The sequence below is a fragment of the Equus quagga genome, chromosome 9, assembly GCF_021613505.1.
Source record: "Equus quagga isolate Etosha38 chromosome 9, UCLA_HA_Equagga_1.0, whole genome shotgun sequence".
Taxonomy (NCBI): domain Eukaryota; kingdom Metazoa; phylum Chordata; class Mammalia; order Perissodactyla; family Equidae; genus Equus; species Equus quagga.
Window position 1 is genome coordinate 40493809 of NC_060275.1, and position 18169 is coordinate 40511977.

Here is an 18169-nt window from a genome sequence, read left to right on the forward strand (position 1 = left end):
AATAGGAAAAAACATCTCAGACATACCATGTCCAGAACAGACCTCATGATTTTCCTTCCCAAAACATGCTCCTCCTTCAGTCTTTCCCCACTTGGTAAATGATAACTCTGCGTGCTGGTTGTTCTGGCCAGAAACTTTGGACCCACCCTTGACTCCTCTTTTTCTCACCTTTGTATCTGATCCATGAATGAATCATCTCACCTCTCCTCAGGCATTTCTAACCACTTCACCATTAGAACTCTGGCCCAGACCACCATCAGCTCTCCTTGGGCTATTTCAATGGCCTCCTAACTGGTCTTCTTGCTTCTTTTGCCTCTTCCATATATTTTCTCTGTTGCTTTCAGAGTAGTCCTTTTAAAGCATAAGATATATCATCTCACTGCCTTTCCCGAAACTCTTCAAAGACTTGTCTTCTCACCCAGGATAAAATATGAAGCCCAGGCCATGGTCTAGGGGCCTTTACACGACCTGTCCCCTGACTACTGGTCTGACCGCATCTCCTGTGACCATCTCCTTTTCCCACTCTGCCACAGCCCTAGGACCTCCTTGCGCTTCTTTGAGTAAGTCAAGCTCACTCTTACCTCCAGGTCTTTGCAGTTACTATTCCTTCTGCCTGGACAAATCTTCACCCAGCTGTTCTCAGACAAGGGCAGATTATGGAAGAGAAGCAAGAACACAAAGGAGAGTTAGTGGAAGCTCCGGGGGGCTCATAGTCAGGAGTGACCTAGTGATGCAGACACCAGACAAAGTGGATTTCGGGCTTGAGTCAATTTTCCCTGAACCTCAAAGGGCAGAGGAGCTCCAGCTGGCAGCCTGGATATCCTAAAAGATGGTGAACAAACTTCCCACTCTCTGCCCCTCAAAGGAAATATTTCCTGGTGGCTATCATAAACCAGGCGCTTTACATATATGTGATTCGTGGAAATCCGCACAACAATGCTGTGGGATACATGTGATTATCATCACCATTGTACGTATAATCAAGGTTTACATGTCTCACACATGGCAAGGTTCCCTGTCACACAGTCAGGGAATAGAGAAAGATCCAAGATCCAATCACAGGGGAAGCCAATTCCAAAGCGCACGCTCTTTTCTGCATGTCACACAGGCTCCCGCTGAAACAAGATAGATGCTTACCGTGCATCACACCATTTCCTGCAACCACCACAGCTTCCCAGCCCTCTGGTTATGGTAACACCATCAGAATATCCTCTCACACTCCCAATCTCTTTTTAAATTCTGCCTTACTCTTCCAGGACCAGCTCGAATGATCACTTGGCTTTCTTCTACCACCCTCCTTCCCACCTCAAGTAAGAATCAAAGACTTTCTTCTCCCCACCCTCACGGTTTGAGCCTCGATTCTGGCATTTCTGTACCCTCACTGCTGTTAGGTGTATACATGTCTAGCTCCACCCCATCAGTTCTAAGCAACTGCAGGTCAGAGCCATATTTTCATCAAATTTTTACCCCTCAACACATAGGACCTTGCATATATCAGATGTTCACTAACGCTGTTGCAACTGAATGGAATTGAAAGAAAACAATACTACAAAGTCTTAGTTTGCTAGTCATTGGTAATAATGGCTGACTTTCAATGATCACTTACTAGGTGCCGGGTGCTCGCTACATGATAAATCTCAGTTTATTCCTCACAATAATCCTATGACCTGGGTAATGTTATTCTTCACATTTAACATGAGATAAAACTGAACAACAAAGTGGTTAAATAACTTTACTGGTGGCCTCAGAGCTAGGAAATGGCAGGATTTGAACCCGGGCAGTCTGAACTGAGACAGCCCATGACTGAACTGCAACACTATCCAAAAGTGAATTTTGTGACCTCAGTAACTACTGTAACCATTGCCTCTTCCAGTCCATCCTGCCCACAGCTGCACCATATCATGGTATATTGTCTGTGCTCTTGCTCGTCTTAAGCTGTGTTTCAGGGCAGGACCCAGGAGCCAGAGAGACTCATTTTCTCAAAAGGTGTATGTCATACCTGTGCAGAGTGACTGGAAGTACTGCATCCAAAGCAAGTCCCAGAATTCGGAATTCCCACTTGAGGTCTTCACTACGTCAAAACAATACCACTGCCAACTAGGAATCCATCTCACCAGACTTATCTTAAAAATAAAGAATTTGTTTTGTTTTTAATGCTGAAGATGTGTGCAGACTTGGGAGGCCAGTTCATGTCTTATAGTGATCATGGTTTTGGCCTGTCATGATCATCTGGCCTGACAAAAAATTATGGACACAGCTATTAAACCTAGGATATGGGACCAACACTGGGGTGCATACTGGCCACAGCCACCCAAACTTCAAATCACCTACCAGACAACAGACTTCACGGCTGCCTGAGACAGTGGGACCTCTGCATGAGCTCTTAAAAATCGCAACTTACAGAGAATATTAAAATCTTAAAGATCTTCCAAGGTGATTGCTAAGAAGTTGACTAAAATTTGAAACTGATTCAAACATTTAAAACTAGCCTTTTTTCCATTTGGATGTCTATTTTTTTCCACATCTTAAAAAAGAAGGATGCCTTTTCTCTTAATAATAAATAATCAAATTTGTTAAACCATACGAGATGAATAACTGCTTAATTTGCAAGTGAAAATTAATTTCTTCATCTGAGACGTAACTGGGTGAATTTCAGTATTGATTTGAGAACATCTTGTACAATTCCTAATAACATCATCAGTGAGGCAGAGGTTGGGGTATTACCTCTCATACTCTCCAATTTGGTGACAACGTTGAGCATTTGTCATGAACAGAGGGAACTACCAGGTAAATTCCCTCTACTTGGAGGAAATAGGATTTACAAACAGCAGCACGCACACACACACTTAAAGGAGAAAATGGGAGGGGGGAGAAGCCAATGATTTGTTTGTCATTTGAGACGGAGCAAAGGGGAGGATTGGTATTGTCTAATTTGAGTCAAGTAGCAGAAAGTCTGAATTTAAATGCAGCTCATTTGATTTTATTACCAAGTACACTTGGAAATTATTAAATCTGTCTCTTTGCCCATGCCTGCTGCCTTGTTTTTGGTCGTTAGATTATTTGATTTGACACCCACCGCACAAAAAGATTGTTCCTTCTGCTTTGTCTACCAGGGCTGATACGAGGAACGGAGGAGGAAGAAAAATTGCACAGCTGGTAGTACAGTGAACCCAAAAATATACAGAAATGTACCAGAGGGAATAGTCATCAACACGAAGTGAACAAGCACCCAGACTATTGATTACATGCTGCTCACAGAACACCAGGCGTTTCTGCCAACTCCTTTCCACTCATACGCTGAACTGCAGACAGCATGTTGTACCTTGCATCATCAGTTTTGATGAATAATGCACTGATAAGCACTGCAGCCAGTATTCCGGGGGAGCTGGGAAGCCAGATGTCATCTGGACCGCCAATAGTTTGAACCCTGGGTCTCTGACAGACACTGATAAAAATGTGACGCGAGGACTGCAGAGTGGGCAAGGCCACCGCAAGATTTGGGAGAATTTTATGGCGTTTTGGAAAATGAATGAGAATCAGCTTTGTCACAAGCAGGAGTGAGGGGACTGTGCTTAAACAGCATTCATTACTAACCGGTAATTTTGGCTAGGTGAACTTGAATCAAAGACTTGGGAAATCTCACACAAGCGCACACAAACAAAGGGCTCTGGAGGGGAAACCATATTTAAAGGGCTTACATCCACATGGCTGCAAATGGGCCACCGTGACAAACAGATGGAACGAGCTCCCCCTCCATGATGGAATTCCGAGGGTGGCCATGACAGATTCGAGTCTCGCCTTAGTGGGAGGGTGCACAATATCTGATTGACCCCCTGTGCACTACACGCTTGAAGCATTTCAGCGGGAGTGCTGCACAGATCATGTTTTAATTCCGTCATTACAGGTAAATGTTCAAAAGGATCAATTAGACACAAGGTTTCCTCCACTCGGTAACTGCAGACCTACCCCACGTTGTTTTATGAGTGAAACCTGGAGTTGGAGCAACAATTGTCTTTGCTCTATTTAATTCTTCATCTAGACAACAGATTTTTCTGACCCCAAATTCCACAATGGTCTCTGGCTCCATCCTCAACTGCAATCGCCTTTCCTTCTCCACTCCCTTCCAGCCCTCACTCTTCACCATTGGAGTCCTGGCCGCTCGCTCCTCCGACCCCTCTGTCACACTTTCGTCTGGCCGGCTTGCCTCTTCCACAGGCTTCACAGCCTCTCCAACCCAAACTGTCAGTGTCAAACACTGATATCTGGCAAATCTACTCTCCTAGCTGGAAGGATTCAACATTAAATCTTCAACGTGGGAGATTTGAGCCATAAACATTGCAAAGCTCAAGCTGCTACTTTAAAACTGTCTCATTTTGGGAAAGAGGAATTGTGGTATACAGTCGCCCAACTTGGAGGTTGCCCTTTTTCACACATTCTAACCCACTGCACCGGACTGGATCATTTGAGCTGGCAACCAGGGGGAGGACTCGGTTGCCATTGCCTGGAATGTACAGACAAAAAACATGCCAGCTTTGAGTGGGATTCATAAACACTCTTATTAAAACAGTCACTTCCATCTCAGCTCTAAAAGCAACATAGGAAAAACTCAGACGAAGTCAAAGTAGTTTTCCAAAATCCCTAAGATAGCCTGTAACAGTTTTATGTATACAAGCATATAACATACAAGCATTCTCATACAAAATATCATTTGGTAACAGAGCCTCTCTCAACATGGCAAACAGCTCACCCCATGGAAAGCCCACACCCTCACCTTCTCCTCACTCCCTGCTTGTGCTCTGGAGCGGTAGGCTCACTCGCACAGGGATTTTTGGGGGGTTCTTTGGGGTTTTTTCACTTGTTATTGTTAAAAAATTCAAACACAGAAGAGTAGAAAGAATAGTATGCTGAACATGCATATAATCTTTACAAAGTTTTGAAAATGTTAATTTCGGCATAATTGCTTCACCGTTTTCAGGGTGATTGACAAGGGAAAATAAATTGCAGATATTATGTTTCCCCCGAAAAACTTTAATTCCTCTTTCAAAGGAGGACATTTTCTTTCATGGCCCAATATCATTATCACACCTACCAGAATTTATAATTTCTTTTTTAAATTTTTTTCTTTCTTTTTTTTTTTTTGCTGAGGAAGATTCACCCTGAGCTAACATCTGTTGCCAATCTTCCTCTATTTTGTATGCCACTGCCATAGCATGACCACTGACAGATGAGTGGTGTATGTTCGCACTCAGGAGCTGAACTTGGGCTGCCAAAGCGGAGCATGCCAAACAGCCACTAGGCCACCAGGGCCAGCCTTATTACTTCTTAGAACCATCTAATATCCAGTCCATATTCAAATTTCCTGTAGTATTCCTTATAATATCTTTCATAGCTAGTTAGTTCAAATTTGAATCCAATGAAGTAGCATGCATTGTATTTTCTTTTCCCTGCATTATTTAAATAGATATTATTTCTCTCTCTTTCTCATCTTAAGTGCATTTAAGTAAACTTCATTAAGTTAAAATGTGTAATATGCAATTTGTCTTAATTAATGATAATATAAAAGAATATGATGTATGTCTTAATAAAACATAGTATCAAAAACTTCATGGGATAATAATGAATAAAACAATAAATATACTTTTGGTGGTTTAAAAATATGTGCACACATTTTTCGTATTCCTTTTTTCAGGAGATGAAGGTTAATTCCCCTCCCTTTGTAGTGGGGGCCGGACTGAAGACTACATGTCTAACGAATAGAATACAGCAAACGGAATGGGATGTACTTTTGGCAGATTGCCCCTTCCATCTTGGATGTGATCTCTCTCTCTTTTTCTCTCTCTCTCTCTACTTCTCTCATCTCTTTCTCAGAAACCATGTCCTGTGAACAGCCCTAGGGAAATTGCATTATCTGTGCCTCAACTGTGCATTTAGACACACCCAAAGCCTGAAAACCATTCCAACCAAAAGACAGAGAATCTTTGATTTTATAATTTCACAATTCTGCTGCTGTTACTACTCTGCTGTCATATCATGGTTCGAGTTGAGAAATCAGAGAGCAGTCCCTGACATGCAGGAACTGGTCTGACACTTGGTGCTAGGACTCAGTGTTGCTGGACGCTGGCCTGGCACTCACAGTTAGACCATGTGTATTTTTCTGTGGAACATAAATATCTCACAGAACACCAACATCAGACACGGTGACTTAGATAAAACAAGTCCACTTCGTAATTTTATCTAAATACAGACAAAATCAAGATCACTGTGCTATCCAAAAAATACCATACATCCTTCCCATAGGCTACTATGAATGACTGCTGCTTCTTTACCATTACGGCTTTATCCCGAAATCTACCCTTCCTGTAGAATGATTGAGAAACCCAATTATAGAACTGCTCCTACTTTCTATCCCATCTAGAGTGAACCCCTGCTTCCGTAGACCCCTTCCCCAAATCACCCAACCAAACTCAAGTCCTATAACAGGTTCTTTCTAACACCCTCTTACTGAGATGCCCTATGGTTCCCCACGGTGTGCATTCTCCCTCACAGCAATGAGCAATAAACCCAAAATTTGACGACAGGTGTGCTCCTAGTGGTCTCTGGCTAGAAAGTATTGGCATAGCAACAATTATCATTTTTTCCTTCTCCAGTAGGGGCACAGACCTATGTTATAATTCTGGTTCTATACCATATTATTTGCATGACTTTAGCTAAGCAACAAATTTTCTTTTTCTTTTTTGCAAGGAAAGATTTTCCCTGAGCTAACATCTGTTGCCAATCTTCCTCTTTTTTTTTTTCCACTCCCCAAAGCCCCACTACATGGTTGTATATCCTAGTTGCAAATCATTCTAGTTCTTCTATATGAGTCACCACCGCAGCATGGCAACCGACAGACAGGTGGTGTGGTTCTGCAACTGGTAAGTGAACACAGGCTGCCAAAGTGGCAAGCATCGAACTTTAACCACTAGGCAATCAGGGCTGGCTCAGCAACACATTTTCAACGCCTCAATTTCCTCACCTGTAAAATAGGATAATATCATAAATAGGTAGTTGTAAGAATTAAATGAGATAATGCATACTATGCACTGATCATACTGCCTTGCAATAGAAGATGCTCAATAAATGAGTTTCCTTCTTATTTCAGTAAGGGTAAAAAATCATTTTTGCCAAAGCTAGGAAATTATTTCAAGTTTTGCTTAAATTTAAAGTATTCCAAAGTACCTTATATTTGACATTCACCTAAATAGGTAAAACTAATCTTGTATAGAAACACTTATTTACATTTCCAGGATGAGAAATTATTTCTGCTTGGTGAAGTCTGATGTAATTTTTTAAAGCTTGGATCTCTACAAGTGGTGGTATATTGGTTAAAGTTATATTAGGCTTGAAAGCTTCTTGGGTTGTTTACAAGGTTGAGTTGTAACAATAGATTCATTAAAGGAGTCTAATTTTACCCGTGTTTGGCAAACTGGTAAACTTTGTCAGGTTGGTGTTTTCTCTAGGTAGGCAATGTACACGCTGTGGGGGTTCCAGTGAAAGTCACCCCCATCCTGCTGAAGCAGCCTCTCCAGAGAGTCTTGCCTGCAAGACTGATCCCCTTCAGGTGCATTTGCTTAGTGTAGTGACCACACTCCAGAGACTGCCATTGGCCCTGCATTCTCCAAAATTCCACCTCATCTTTGTTCTAGAGGCCGTCTAACTTAGGGATGCTAAACCATGCTATCAAATCTCCTAACAGACTCCTTTGTAAAATCAGAATTTTTATTTTTAATTTACTGGGAAAAGGTTAACTGTCAAAGAAAGCTTTAATATATATGGGCTAAACAAGCATATATTTTCCCTATAGACAAACTACATAGGAAATTAAATTATGAAAGGGTTGGAATAGAATCAGAATAAGGGATTATATGATGCTATATTGATTAGCATTGATTCTGATAAGGGGCTGCAGTGGGCTATGCAATAGAAAGACAAAATAACTACTTAACTGAAGAGTATACCTCACACTGACAGGGCCTGGAGGGCCCCGACAAAAGTTGCCCTTTTAACTATTCATTCTTTGTCTTTCCATTGCTGAAAAGTCATTCCTTCTATTTGCCGCATTTCTTATGTAATACAGAAATTTGGAAGCAAATGAAGAACTAAGAAATTTGGAAATGTGTTGACATTACACTATTTTATGTTTGCCTTATTGGACTGTCAGGCTAAACCACAAACTAACATGTCTAAACAAGGCTCCTATCTGAAAGGAAGGGTTGGCTCTTTTGTTATTCATCCTAAGAGGAGTTCAATATGCTGCTATAGAAATTAACACTCAGAGGGATAGTTCTTAAATGGAGGCTGGAGAATAACTATAATGAAACAAAGTTACTTGGGCCTGGACTACAAGGCCTGGAGAGGTTTGATGCAATTCTTGGGGCTGGTGCAGCGGAAAGGGTGAGCTCCTCTCTTGGGAGGTATCTGCTGTCCTGAAGAGAAGACAGGAGTGAGGCAGAGGGCAGCAAGCTACAAGACTCTAGGGTTGATCTAAGTTTAGGAGGTATATCCTATGGTCCATGTTGATGTTCTGTTTGATTTTTCTCTAAAACTTCAATGAAGCCTCCTTAAAGAAATTTAGCCTGGGGATACGGGGAAAGATGCCAAAGTAAAGGCATCTACCAAAAACCGCTAAATAATAAAGAGGGAGAAATCAATCTTCATAAAAGGAAATAGTCACAGTGCCAAAGCTCAAAATATGAAATGTCCCTGCCAAAGACTGTGTCAAAATAGAGTTTCATCAAATTAATTAATTAATTAAGAATAATCACATCCCCAAATGCTAACCAAGCGGGTATTTGAATAGAGAGATGTGATCTAGGAAAACCAAGGTATATCCCATAGATGTGTCAGGAAACAACAGGAAGACTAAAGGAGGAACTATCCTACCCAACATTTTGACTGTATACGACCTGGACACCTATCCATGGGATAGTGTGAGGACAAACACGATGAACCAACCCAACATCATGAATGCAAAACTCAGATGAGGGATATGCCACCAGAAAAAGGATGCAACTGATTCTGTGGATAGTTATTTATAAAAGAAAATCCAGACGGAGGTTGTGAATTATTCCACCTCAGGTTCCTCTGTCCCCCTGCCTTTATTCTATCCCCAATCTCTGCCCTCCTTAGAATATTTTACAGCAAATATTAGGCTCCATTCAAATATGATACTCAGGAGACAGTATAAAAACTGTGAAAATGAAGGAACAGAATATAAGCAAAGGGAACACAAAAAATGACCTGAAAAAACAAATCAATCAAAGAAATGGAAGTGCTAAAATGCCACAATCTAAATAAAATTTGAGATCGCATTACGTCTCAAAGAAAAAGGAGTCAAAAAAAGCTACAGGTGTTCAAATAAGAGATTATAAACTCAAAGAAAGAGATCAGCTAAAACTGAGCTGGTAGAAAAATAAGAAAGAAATAGAAGAGAAAATTTAAAATATTCCAGAGATGAAAGCCTGCTAAAAGCAACAAACAGAAAAGAAACGTGACTAGAAACTGTCAGGAACAGTATGGACGTGTTTGAGAAAATTACATCCGAACATACTGAAAATGCTCCTCTGCAATCTTCCAGGACATATCTAGAAAAAGGGGGTTGTTTTTTGAATCCAGTCTTGCAAACCCTGAGTTTCTAAAAAATTCAGAGAAAAAATGCAGAGGAAATGACAGTGTCCGAAGTGTCAGAGCGTTGGGTGGCAGGGTAGGTTGGAGCCCAGCCTGGCCACTTACTGGGCCAGCCAGTGGGGGAGACTGCTCAGCTTATTGCGGAAACCATGAGGTTCCAGAAGGTGACGGTCTTCTCTGGGAAATCCGCCTTGGCACAAAAAGAAGAGGCATTTGAACTTTGGACCGGGGCTACCACTGGGAAGCTGCCAGAACAGCAGCTGTCAGAAACAGAAAAGGGAACCAGGTAACAGGGAATCTTAGGCACCAGGCATTGTGTGATCTGCATTCTCAACACGAATAATCCTTTGGTTATATCGACAAACATTGGAGGCCCTTAAGAAACATTTTTCCAATTTCAAAATGAAACAGACATTCAGTAAAATTATTTTTCCATAATTATACTTCAAATCTAAATAAATATCTTGTTTGTCCATATACATGAGCATGTTCAAATTGTACATATTTTCTAGAACATCATGGGTAAAATTTTACATTTCCCTTTTACATTGCTACATGGAACCTTCCACTTAGCTGTATTAAAAATTGTGTATCTCTCCTTTCACTGTTACTTTTCCACCCTAAACTCTTGGTGCAAGCAAGGTCATGACCTGATGTATAGACTTTGAGGCATTACAATGTTGCCTTTAGAGATAGGAATTTCTGGAAACTTGGGACTCTGGAAGCCAGATAAACTTACCATTTAACAGACAGCAGCCTGCGAAATGGTATCAACTCATGCACTGAATCTGGAAAGCTTGTTAAGAAAGAGAGTGACAGGAGCCGGCCCCGTGGCTGAGTGGTTAAGTTCGCACTGTGCTTCAGCAGCCCAGGGTTTCGCTGGTTCCGATCCTGGGCGTGGACATGGCACTGCTCACCAGGCCATGTTGAGGCAGTGTCCCACATGCCACAACTAGAAGGACCAACGACTAAAATATACAACTATGTGCTGAGGGGATTTGGGGAGAAAAAGCAAAAAAGAAAGAAAGAAAGAAAGAGACAGAAGAGTCCACTTCAGACAGAGGAAGGCCAGCTCTACCCCACAGGGGGCATTTCAGTGGAAGCTGCAGCTACCACTTCAAGGATAAACTTCTAGTTTCTTTTAATTGTTCTAATACAGAAAAAGGGAGCAAATAAGTCAAGGCTCAAATCAGCCAGAAGAAGGAATCTAGAATATCTGAGATAACCATAGAGAGCAAAAGTCCAAAAAATCAAAAAACATAAGAATATAACACCAAATGATAGCCCTGAGTATTGGAGGAGAAAGGGAATTTAAAAAGAAATTTACTCACTGAAATAATATAGATGATGTAAAAAATACATGAACTATGTTTTATGCACATAAATGTATACATACACACACACACAGCTACTACAGAGGTTCACATAAGCATAAAGATTGTTACCAAGAAGAGAGCGTATTGTAACATTCCCAAGTTTAAAGACAGACCAGGAACTTAAACTATCCTAAGGCTAGAATCTCTAACACTTATTTCATGGGGCTTGAGGTGGCAATCCTAGTAAAACGAATGTTGTGCCCAGGGTCTGGATAGAGAGTTAGAAGTGGCATTAATTTTAAGGTCATTCTCCAGCAAAACTTGAGCCATCCAGTTAATAAGATTTGAATGGACTGCAATTGTGTCATTTGGGTCCAGGAGCATACGTTTATCTTGGATAAGTGAGTCCGAAGCTGGAATTTTCTAAGGATCTGGAAAGGTTCAAGAGGAGATGGATGTAATAGTGGTTATCTGGTGGCAAGGCAGAGCGCAGGCATGATGTGGCTGGATTGATGGTGATAACCTCCAGTCTTTTTAGAGGTATTAGCTGGTGCTGCAGACATATCCAGACATGCTTCCTGTCCGTGCCTTGTGAGTAGGAGTTTATCAGAAGATAGAGGCAGGCAAGAAGCAAATGTCTCATTGGGCTCTTCACACAGATGAAGAGAGTTGTGGTATCTGAACAGGAAGAGAAACTGAGGAGAAAAACTCAAAGCAAGAGGAAATTTTTCTCCCTTCGAGAATGTGGACTCAGAGAGGCAAGAACCTCAGCTCCTTAGAGTGCTTCTCAAACTTTAATATGCATCCAAATGTCCTGCAGAACGTGTTAGAATGTAGGTTCTGACTCAGAAGTCCTAGGCACAGCCTGAGATTCTGCATTTCAGACAGATTCCCAGGTGGCGCGGTGCTGTTGTTCTGGAGACCACAGCCAAGCAAGGCTTTAGAAAACTACCTACAAATATCGCTCTGTCTGAGATGAACAATTTACAAAACTATCTTAAAAAGTAGTACACTGCTTCCTGTGATCAAAATTCCCTTAATTGTTTGCTAAGAAGGTTTTAGGGGGTTCAAAGCTGAATTTGAAGAATGTGTGTTATCAAATTCCTATTCCAAAAGAGGACGAAGAAATAGTAGCTGTTATCCGGCCTACAAATTATGTCAGTTAGAAGGTATATCCTCAAAGAATCTCTGGGGCCCTGCTGTCTTTCAATGGGTTGTCTGGAAATGCCAGTTAATTTGGATGATACAATTGTATTTGTCAAGTCTCCAGAGGAGAATAAACAGTGACTAAATAACCATTTCCTTTTTTCTTATTCACAAAATACTTACTGAGAACCCGCTGTGTCTTAGGCCCTTTGCTAGGTGCTGAAGATGCAACTGGGATCAAGACAGACACATTACATAGAGAGCCTTAGACAGAATGGAGAAAAGTACAACAACAACTTCTCTCTGGAGCCAATGACAATTTCCTGTGGAGTCTGATGCATGGAGGAGTCTGAAAGTACAGGTGGGTGGACATGAGCGGCCCCTGACCACCCAGTAGAAGCCTGAGAGAGAAAGAGGGACCAGACCAGAACCTGACGTAAGTTCCTGGGCTTAGGAGCAAGTTATGAATTCTTCGCCACATTTTACACACATTCCTTTATACTCAAACCTTAAGTAAAACCTCATTAAATTTACAATGTGATATTTGTAAATGCCAGACTGTGGGAAATTGGGGCAGGGCCTGTGCAAATATGGTACAGAAAAAAACAATGATCCTCCCCTGAGGATGGACTGGGGATGGCAGGCGTAGCCTCCAATGAAGTCAGCAGTGGTTTGTGGATCTACTGTCTGGTGAGGCACCACGAGTAAGAGGTAACTGCATGGCTGTGAATGAGGAGGCCAGGGTCAAAGAATCAGGACTATACACTTGGAGAGCGTCTAAAGCAGCGTCTTCATTTCACATGCCCCGATTTTATAGCTTGACTCTCAGAGCGTAATCTGATTTCCCTTATTCCCAAGCTCTTCCACGTATTCAGAGTATTAAATCACTATGATGAAATACTGCCTTTTTAGAGTCTTTCTGCAATTAAAGTACAGTGATCGAGAAATAGAGACTTTGTTAAAAGGTTGAATTTTTATTTCTGCTTATTTCTCTGTTTCCCGCTCCTCCTCGTCTTCTCCGTCCTGTTTCCCCACAGCATTCACAGCTCCATCTGCAGTGCAGAATGTGAGCACTATTTCATCCTCAGGGACAGTCCTTCTCTGCCATCTGCACCACAGCAGCAATAATTCCAGCAGGACTTGTTTAAAACAACAGTATGTCATTGCGAGACAGGAGTTTCTCCAAACGCTCTGTTAGGGTGCAAAGGCTCCTCCCATGATCTCCTTTCCATTTTTCTCTCTAGAATCACTTTTGTCGATAAGCTGCAGTGTCTCAAAAAGGTCCCACTTATTTTAAAAGTAGAATTTTAAAGTGAGAATTTTTCAATTTGTAGTATAGTTTTGAAAACTGAATTTGAGCCCATGAAAACAGACTCTATTGACTCAATTTTGCTGTCCAACAGTTTAGGAAAATGCATAGAATTTGATTTGAGTATATTGTACAGACTAGTTAGTAGCTTCATTAGTTTCAAACTATTAGACTCTCTTGAACAATGAGCTCCCTTAGAGAATCTGAAACATTGTGTTGAACATATCTTGAAATAATGTAACTACTGTGTAAAAGAAGGAAACCAAATAAATAATAATTCTCAATGAACAGGTTACAGGTTTAACAGCAGATTTACTTTGTGGAGGTCACATAGATGCGTACCAATGAAAACATTTTTAACACAACTGGTCAGCAAAAACACTGTATAGCGGAAATCGTCTATTGTTAGACACTCTCCCATAATTGATGGACGCCGAGTTGTGCTCCTGGAAAATGGGAATGTGAGTTTCCCTTGCCACTTAGGTGTGTAATCCCAAGAACAGTGTCCCCAGCTCTGCCAACAGTTCTCTCAGGAGGAAAATATTGGTGAAGACAAGAGAGGTCTGCCAACTCTGGTTCAAAAGCTCAGACTCAGCCCTGCGGGCAGGGTGGAATAAGTTGAGGGAGGGAAAGAAGAAAGAAGGTGTCTACTTCAGGCCCATACTGATAGTTTAAAAAGTAATAAGAAACTAGGGGAACCTGGTAAGAAAGAAACACCTAAAAGTTTGTGCCAATTTATTTTACAAGAGAATCTGGGAAACACTGTAATTCTCTAGTATTTTGTACAGAAAATTAGAATCAGAAATCTTTATCTTGAAAGCTCGTACACTAATATGTTTTTAAAAAGCATATTTTGTTTATTTCTGCATCAACTTCCCCCTCCCCCACTCCTACATTTTGTAGATAAACATTTTATCGGTAAACATACAAAAAAAGGACACAAATCGTATGAGTGCAGCTCACTGATTTTTACACAATAAACACATCTATATAACCACCACCCAGACAGAGAAATAAACATCACCACCACCCCAGAAGCCCTCCATGCACCTTCTCTCCTTCGCTGTCCCACCTTCCCCTCCAGAGGTAACACTATCCTGACCTGTTACACCATAGATTAGTTGTGCCTGATTTTCAGTGTTGCCTACGTGAAATGATATAGTATGCACCCTTTCGTGTCTGACTTCTTTCATTCAACACTGTTTATGAGAGTTATTCGTGTTATTGCATATAACAATGGTTTATTCATTTTCATTGCCTTGAGGAATTCCATTGCGTGAATATACTAGAATTTATTTACCCATTCTATTGTTGATAGACAACTGGGTTGTTACCAGTTTTGAAATGTTACGAACTGTTATGAATAAGGCTGTTATAAACATTCATAAATACATATACTTACACATATATCTTTTGGTGAATGTATGTATGCGTTTCTGTTGGAATGCAATTACTATTCCACTCCAGGAATAGATGCATACCTGGGGTATGTGTATATTCAGTTTTAGTAGATATTCATAGTGGCTTTCCAAAGCAGTGGTCCCAATTTACAATCCCTTCAGCAATGTATGAAAATTCCAGTTGCTCCACAGTTTAATCAACATTTGGTTTCTCAGTCTTTTTAGTTTTAGCCTTTCTGGTGAGTATGTAGTGTTATTTCATAGTAATTTTTATTTTAATTTCCTTACTGGCTAGTGATGTTAGGCACTTGCTCAAATATGCATCATCAAAATGGCCATTCTCTAATATGAAGTACCTATTTAATTCTTTTCCCCATTTTTCTTCTACTGGATTGCCTGTCTTTTTTCTTATTGATTCTTAGACATTGTTTATATATTGTGAATATAAGCACTTTGTTGGTTATGTGTATTGCAAATATCTTCTCTATAGCTTAACATTTTATTATTTTTGTGATATGTTTTGATAAATTATCTCACTTGTCAATATTTTCCTCTATGCTTATTGCTTTTTTGTGTCATGTTTAAGAAATCTTTACCAACCCTAAGGTCATGAATATCTCCTTTCTTGTTACCTTCATGAAACTTTAATATTCTATCTTTCATATTTTAGCCTGCAATCCTCCTGAGTTTGAATTTTGTTTATGACAGAGTTTCTCAGGCTTGACGCTGTTGACCTTTTGGACCAGATAATTCTTTGTTGTGTGGGACTCTCCTGTGCATGGTAGGATGCTTAACAGCACTCCTATCCTGTACCCACTATATGCCAGTAACATTCCTCCCCTCAGCTGTGACAATAATGTCATCTCCAGACATTCCTGGATGTCTTTGGAGATAAGAGGGTCAAAGTCATCCCCACTGAGAACCACTGATTCATAGTATGAAATGGGGATTAAGATGCTATCCACTTGGCCCACACTACCATAGGAAAAGCGTTCTTTCTCCACACTCTGCAGTGTCATTAATGTCACAAATCAAGAAACCATATGATGACAAGAGAATGTAAAGAGCCCTTTCTCTACTCTTTGTTCTGTTCTATTGATTTAAGTGTCAATCTTTATGTCAGTTCTACATTGTCCCATTATAAAGCTACAGTAATAAAGTTTTGATATCTAGCACTACATATATTCCAATCTTGTTCTTTTTCATGATTTTTTTTTTACTGTTCCTGCATCTTTGAATTTTCATATATGTTTTAGAATCAGCTTGTTGATTTCCATCCACCACCCCCCGAAACCCACAGAAAAACCCCAAAATCTACTAGAATTTTGACTGGGATTACATAAAATCTATAAATCTATTTGAAGAAAACTATCAATTTATTAATATTGAGTCTTCTAATTCTTGACTATAATATGTCTATCCATTTGATTAAATATGTAATTTCAATTTTATGATTTTCAGTGTAGATTTCTTACATTTTTCTTAGATTTAGTTATGGTATTAGACTCTGTTACACTATTATAAATAATATCTTGTCTTTAAAATAATTTTTTCACAGTTTCTGGTATATATGAATACAGCTGATTTTTTATATTCAGCTATAAATATATGAGCTAGTACTAGTTACATAGCTAAATTCATGTATTTATTCTAATACTTTAACTTTGAAATATTTACATTTTCTCCATACTCATAGAGTCCTATAGGTAATGACAGCTTTATTTCTTTCCTTCAATATTTATGCCATTTATTTTTTCCCATATTGCATCTGCCAAACCTTCCAGTAAAAAGTTGGGTACATATGATGATAATGTGCAATATTGTCTTATTCCTGATCTCAGCAGGGAAAGCATTTCATCCTTAATTATGACATTTGTTGTAGATTTTTATAGATACCATTTATCAAAATAAGGAAATTTATCTTTATTCTTGGTTTGCTGTGAGTTTTTGTCACAAACGATGTTGAATTTTATCAGGTTCTTCTTATGCCTCCATCACATGATAATATAATTTCTTTTTTGTTAATGTTAATATAAACTTGATTTTTAATATAGCAAATCAATCTTGCATGCCAGGAATATACTAATTTTTAATGATGTATTATTGTTTTAAGTGTCATGGAATTTAAACTGTTAATCATGTGTTTAGGATTTTTGCCTCTGTGATCTTGAAAGAGATGGGTCTGCAATTTTTCTTTCTTGTAAAGATTTTGTCCAGTTTTGCCATAGAGGTTATTCTGGACTATAATAGAGATAATTTGAAATTCTGGATGCTATCTTTCTCCAGAGAAGATTTACTTTTGCTTCTGGCAGGTAGGGACTCCAGTGCTTTGGCAAAAAAAAAGGTTATAGAGTGAAAAAAATAAAGGAAAACACAGGAGGAAACTTCTCTCCTGAAAAGAGACTTTTCAAAAACTCTCATACTGCTGTTTTAAACAAACTTTGGGGAATTATTGCTGTTGCTATAAAAACTAATTGAGAGGGTTTTTCTCCTTTTTATTTTCTGGAAATTTTGTCTAAAATTAGTCTTATTTTTTCTGTAGACATTTGAAAGAATTTACTAACAATACCCATTTGTCCTGGCATTTCTTTGTGAAAAGATGTTTTTTTGTAGACTTACTAGTCTTAATAGTTATAGGACTGTTTAGCTTTTCTCTTTCTTCCTATATCAGGTTTGGTAAGTTGTATTTCTCTGAGGATTTGTCTATTTTATCTGAATCTTCAAATTCATTGAAGACAAAAGCTTTAACACTTTTGTTATCTTTTGAATGTCTGGAGTAACATCTGCATTGTCACTTTGATAGTTTATGTTTCTTCTTTTTTTTCTTTTGATCAGTCTTGCAAAGGTTTTATCAATTTTATTAGTCTTTCAAATACCCAACTTTTTGCTTCTTTAATTTTCTCTCTTTGTATGTTTGTTTTCTGTCACCTTGATCCTCTCTGTATTGTTTCTTTATAGTTTATTTCAACCTTTTGTTAACTTCTTGACATAGGTGCTCAGATCATTGATCTATAACGTTTCTTCTTTTCTATAATGTGCATTTAAGACTAAAATTTTCCCTCTCAGAACAGCTTTAGATGCAACCCACAAGTTTTAATATATCATATTTTTATTATCAAGTTAAAAATATTTTCTAATTTCCACTTTGAGTATTTACTTGTGAATTATAGAAGGGAATTTCTTAATTTCTAAACAATTGGAGATTTTATTTTTTTAAATAACTTTACTGAAGCATAATTGATATACAAGAAAAGGACATATTTAATGTAAACAATTTAATGAGTTTAGATATATGCATACACCCATGAAACTATCACCACGATCAAGGTTAT